General features: G+C 37.3%; 1 pseudogene; it reads right to left on the bottom strand.

The window, feature by feature from the left end:
* Positions 1 to 4,874: 4,874 nt before the first annotated feature.
* On the bottom strand, positions 4,875 to 5,395 carry LOC110300893 (annotated as a pseudogene).
* Positions 5,396 to 6,726: the final 1,331 nt, after the last annotated feature.

The following is a 6,726-nucleotide window of genomic DNA, read 5'->3' as shown; positions in this document are numbered from 1 at the left end:
TCTCTTCAGGTTCCATCTCCCCACTATTGGGCATTAAGGCTAAGGTCATCCCTATTAGGTCCAGGGAGCCCCTCACATTCCTGATACCTGGAACTTTCTAGATGTTCCACCATTCACTACCCCACACTACTACATAATTCTAATCATTTTTCAGACCCTTTGACCTTCTCTCCTGTTTCCACCCATACCTGGTCCTGACCCCCCTTTTTACCTCCACCTCCACTCTCTCACATAATTCCCTCCCTCCCTCTGCCTCTCATTATTATTTTGTTCCCCTTTCTAAATGGGATTGAAGCATCCACACTACTTGGGTCTTCCTTCTGGTTAGGCTTCATATGGTTTACGGAGGTGTTTCATAGATATTCTGAACTTTTTGGCTAATTTCCACTTTGGGGACCAGGTTACCTCACTCAGGAATGATATTTTTTAGTTCCGTATGTTTCCCAGAAAAATTCATCATGTCCTTCCTTTTAAGAGGTTAATAGTGTTCCATTGTGTAAATGAACCACATATTCTGTATCTATTCTTTGGTTGAAGGACATCTGGGTTGTTTCCTGATTCTTACTATTACAAATACGGGTGCTACAAACTTAGTGCAGCATGTGACCTTTTCATATGATAGAAAAATATTTGGGTGTATGCCTAGGTGTGGTATAGCTAGGTCTTCAGGTAGAATTGTTTCCATTTTTCTTAGGAACCATCAGATTGGTTTCCAGAGTGATTGTACCAGTTTGAAAACCCACAAGTAGTGAAGGAGTGTTCCTCTTTCTCCATATCATCGCCAGCTTGTGCTATTGCCTGAGATTTTTATCTTAGCCATTCTCATTGGTGTAAGGTTGAATCTCAAAGTAATTTTAATTTGCCTTTCCCTAATGACTAAGGATGTTGGATATTTCTTTAAGTGCTTCTCTGCCATTCAAGATTCTTCATTTGAAAATTCTGTTTAGCTTTGTAACTTGGTTTTAATTGGGTTATTTGGTTTTCTGGAATCTAACTTCTTAAGTTCTTTGTATGATTTGTATATTAGACTTGAAGTTAAGGTATCATTATTTGCAGATGATATGATAGTATACATAAGTAACCACAAAAATTCTACCAGAGAACACTTGTAGCTGATGAACTATTTCAGCAAATTGGCTGGATATAAAATTAACTCAAAGGAATCAGTAGCCTTCCATTATACGTGGGGTAAACAGGCTGAGAAAGACTCTAGGGAAAGAACACCCCTCACAATAAGCACAAATTTTATAAATAACTGTAAACAAATAAGTGAAAAATCTGTACAACAACAATTTCAAATCCCTGAAGGAAGAAATCATAGAAGACCTCAGAAGATAGATCTCCCATGCTTCTGGATTGGTAAGATTAACATAGAGAAAAATGGTCCTTTAACCAGAAGCAATCTACAGATTCGATGCATTCCCCATCAAAATTCCAACTCAATTTTTCACATAGATGGAAAGAGCAATTCTCAACTTCATATGGAATAACAAAAAATCCTGAATAGTGAAAACTATTCTCAACAATAGAACTTCTTGGGGAATCACCATCCCTAAACTCAAACTGTTCAACAGAGAAATAATGATAAAAACTACATGGTATCAGTACATAGAAAGACAGGTCAATCAATGGGATAGAATTGAAGACCCCAAAATAAACCCACACACTTGTGGACCCTTGATCTTTGACAAAGAAACCAAAATCATACAGTGGAAAAAAGAAAGCACCTTCAGCAAATGATGATGGTCTAACTGGCAGTCTGCATGTAGACAAATGCAAATTGATCCATATTTATCATGTTGTACAAAGTGCAAGTCCCAATTGATCAAAGACCTCCACATAAGACCACATACACTGAATCTAATAGAAGAGAAATTGGAAAATAGCCTTGAACACATTGGCACAGGGGGAAATTTCCTGAACATATCACCAATGGCTCAGGGTCTAAGATCAAAAACTGAGACCTCATTAACCTGAAAAGCTTCTGTATGGCGAAGGGCACTGTCAGTAAGAGAAAACTACCAATTGGGAAAAGATCTTCATTAACCAAATATTCTCTTAAAATAAATTTTTAAAATTGTAGACTTGAAAATTATATAGATCATAATTAGTAGGGAGGCAAAGTTTTTTTGTCATATTTACACTCCTGAGACTAATGGGAAATATCCTTATCATTTTTATCAAGGTTCTATGAGATTAAGTAATAATCCACGGTATGTGACTAAAGTAGGTTTTTCTTTTGTCTTCTAGATCTCATAGAAACATGTATTGTCATAATTGGATAAGAAAAAAAACATTAGATAAAGAACATTCATATTTTATACATTAGAAAACTACATGCGTGCCCTCAGAGTATGAAATTCTTTCATCATTTAGAGTTAATATAGACAGAATTAGGACTAGGATATGGGCTTTTTAAAGTTCTAGTGACTTTCTCTTTTTGGCATTTACAATAGTTTACTGCATTTAAAAGACCAAAGTGGATGTTGAAGTCCTAGATTATTCATTTTTGAGGGTACAGACTCATGAAAAAGTTGGCAAAGAGGAGATTTAAAATTCTTATTCATGCAGACAATTTCATTTGCTAATATTGTTATTCTGATATTTTTGATAGAAATTACTCTGGTCAGAATACATTCACATTATTTATTCTAAAAAATGCATTAAAGTAAAATGAAAAAGTATGGACCCTTAAGCAGGAAAAATGAACTAATTTGGTCTGTGCATAAGGAAAGAGGATGTAAATTCTCAAGGTTACCCTCACATAAACCACAAATTTATCACTCTGACCAGAAGATTTCTAAATGGAAGATGAAGACACACACACACACACACACACACACACACACATGCACACATCTATGCAAACATGCACAGACACAGATACATACACTTACACATAAGCACAAATTCACACACACATTTAAGGCAGTCAGATATATATTATTAAATCTTATTGTTCAGGGCTAATGCATCACATGCCAAATGAATGATTTCCATCCTATGGAAATGACAGTTGAAAATTTCTTTCATATATCTGTGAACAAGTATTTGTATCAGGTGAAGGCAGGAGGAACAAAGATTTGTGAAACTGGCTAAGGAAAGGGTATGAATGTGGAATAGTGTGTGAATCACTCTATGAAGCAAGTTCACTTCACTTGACTGAGTGATGGTCATATTAAACTTTAAAGCAGGTTCAAACCTCCTTATCATCACTGAGTGAGGGATTTGGAGTGACAATTCAATATATGGTGTTATGCTTTATTTATAATTCACAAGTGGCTTTGAAATTTTTACTTTACCCATTCTACGGGTTGCTGTCAGTTTCTGTTACAGCTGACATCTAAAGGACAGATTGAGTACATCAGTAAAAAAGTAATTGCTATAGTGTGCTTTTATGACATCACCAACTCATCAGATGACTGAAACACATCCTTTTATTTTCACACCTGAAGGTCAAATCAAAGAGTGTTCTCTTACTGTTTTGTATTGTGTTTGATTCACAACAGGTAACTAGCTCCTAGTTCATGTTTTATCATTAGCTTTTTACTGTTTCTTTTCCAATATAGTTCTAAACTTTGTAATTGTCAGACCTAGAAAAATTTTATACATATTATTCTGTGTTTATGAAGATAGGGAGTGCACTTTATCCCTGAAACAATTCTAGAAGGAAATTAAAGACATATTTAAGAGAAATAACTAAAATAGTGGAAGAGCTGATTATGTCATATATATTTATGTGTATATATTATGTGAAATATAATATATATGTTTATATATATGTATATAAACTGTATTTATGAAATAAATGTATAATGTTATATATAATCAATTTAAAATATCCAAAGGAGGATGGTAAATAAATGAAACAACTTGATTAATGCAACAAATAACTTCAAACAAATTCCAACCATAAGGACACTTGAAGAAGGAACTCTCACTCTTCTGCTCATACTTGTTTGCTAGCATATCTGTTGGAACCTAGTTCTCCAGGATTCCAGTTCATACAGAAGACCAGGTAACACAACTAGTCTCGTGGGAGTGAGCAACTACAACTACTAGAGTTTTGAACTTCCCATTCAAAAAGGTGCCCATGGTTGGGTGAGTTAGACTACAGACTGTAAGTCATTACAATAAATTCCCTTGATACATAGAGGCATTCCATAAGTTCTGTGACTCTAGAGAACCGTGACTAATTCAATTCCTAACTGCCATCAGGCAAATAATTGTCCAGGTAAATAAGTAAAAGTATTAATAGTGCTACTAGAAAGGAATCTGAAGGATTAGGAAGACATGTTCAGAGTTCTGTAGATTTATGAATCTCAATCTTACTTTAGCATACTACATATTACATTTCTCAAGGCTATAAAAATAGTCTGACAAAAGCAAGTTGAGGAATGAAGAGTTTGGCTTATGACTTAAAGGAATACTGTGTTGTGAGTAGTTTTATTTTTTATTTTTTTATTTTTCTCATTAAGTAGTAAACTTTACTATTGTTTACTTTGTTTATTATTTACTATTGTTTACTTTGGACAATGGAGCACAAGAAACATACTCCCTTGGCTCACTAGGAGCTGAGGTTCTGAGCAGAGAAAGATTATAGTCACTCACTTCAAAGGTTAGCTCTGGGAGACATAGTGGCAGTATAGATCCTTAGGCACAAATGGGGGGGGGTGGGAGAGGCTGTGAGAGTCCTGGAGCCTTGGTAAGGGGTAGGGGGCTCTGAGACTGAAACCGAGCAGTGAAAGTCACCAATAAGGAAGAAGCTAGCACCACCAGTGTCACAATGCTGGGTGGCTCTGTTCTCACCTTTGGCTGATTGTGGGACCCTAGCCACCAGGCAGGGTCTGAGCTCCAGTACGCGTTGAGGCACCTCAGCAACCAAGAAGGGAACTAAGAAAGGCTTGAGCTAGTGGATAATGAGCCTGGGATAGGAGCTGGGCTGAAGACTTTTTAAAGTAGCACAGGCAGCACATGGAATAATACTTGTCTGCTCAGCCAATCACCTCCAACTCTTTCTCCAGGTCCAGCCTCTTCATGTAGCCACTCCAAGCACATGGCGGTGAGCTTCACCACACTCTCCCCGAGGGGCACCAGGTTCAAGATGCTGCCATAAGCCTTCCTCTGGAAGGCTCTATCCAGTGCCGCCACAATCACTGTATTGCCCGCGTTGGCCATCATTTCACAGAAATCCACAATGTCAGGAAAAAAACTGACCCTCGTCGATGCCAATGACAGCCACACTGAAGGCCTCCTGGGTCACATCGCAGAACATGCAGTGCTTCCATGGTGTTTCTATCATGTATGGAGAAGCCGTTCCTATAGTGCGAGTCTTTGGCATACTTGATGATAAGCACTTGTTCTGGGCTATCTGGAAGCACTGGACCCTTCTCATCAGCTCGACACTTTTCCAGCGACTGTGGCTATGCTACCAGCCTACACTTGGCTTGCTTTTGTTCCATGCAGCTTAGCTTGATTAGCACTGCCAGCACTGACCCAGCTTCTCTTTGCTACTCACCTTTGCCCCATGGCCCGCTCCCTGGAACCTTCCTCCAGGAAGGGTCGCATTACCAACCCCACCTGAGATTATTGAATCCATGCATGGATAAAGGACACACTCAGCTTGTCATGTTACAGCTTGCCTTTCATGACACAATTGTTGGGTGCAGATACCTCCTGCCTGAAAATGTGTGCCCTTAACAAACCACCATCCCTATTCCTCCTTCCACCACAAACTCAGCGGACTGTTCATATCAGTCCTGATCAAACATCTCTGGCAAGCCCCAGGCCCTGGCTGCTGGAAGATCATAAATGATCGCTGCTTTCTTCTCATCCAAGCTTGGAAGAAAAAAAGCCCTTTCTCTTTCACTGTGCCTCTTCTTCCTCTTCCTACCTGGAAGTCCCACTTGTAACTTACACCCAGCAGATGGCTCCCAGCCTTCTTTATTAAGAAATCAAGAACCAAAGGGAATTAGATCTTTGTATCCACACCTCCCTTACAATACAGTCTATCACAGCAAGGAAAGCATATAGCAGTAATATGAGCTACATAGTCTCATTGCATCTGCAGTTAGAAGGAAAAGAGGAAGGGATACTGGCCCTTATCTAACATTCTCTTTGTTTTTCTTTGTGTCCCATTTGTATCCCTATGTTAACAATGTTACCCACACAAAAGGTGTCTAGTCCAGTCTCAGTTGTCTCTGAAAACACCCTCAGAAACATGCCAATGGGTTTGTCTCCTAGATGATTGCAAATCCAGTCAAATTGATGACAGCATGCTCCTCCTTTTTTTTTGTTTAGCTTTCAAGAACTAATTTAAGACCACGACATAGGCAATACATGATAAAATAAAGTCAATGGTAAAGCAAAGAATTTCAGCAAGAATGTAGTATAATAAAAATAAAACCAATTATGTAACCATAAGACTAAGTATAAATATGTCAATTTAAATAGAAGTTAGCATAACTAATGTGTAATTTCAAAGGCTTAATATAAATAAAACAAAATCGATATTGAGAAGATCAACATATATTATAAAAATAATTAGATTTTATTACTAAGTCTGATAGCTACTATATATTTATGTGGAATTTTATTGTGGCACGTTTAATAAAATATCAGTGATTTCTTGACTTTTACAAAGCATTTCATCATATTAATATTCTATTCCCTTCATATAACTTGAAATAATTATCAAATATTTCTGAACTACATTTATTTGAATAA

This window comes from Mus caroli, chromosome 8 (assembly GCF_900094665.2).
Source record: "Mus caroli chromosome 8, CAROLI_EIJ_v1.1, whole genome shotgun sequence".
In the NCBI taxonomy this organism is placed as follows: Eukaryota; Metazoa; Chordata; class Mammalia; order Rodentia; family Muridae; genus Mus; species Mus caroli.
The sequence above is the reverse complement of the archived record's forward strand: the minus strand, read 5'-3'. Positions and strand labels throughout refer to the sequence as shown.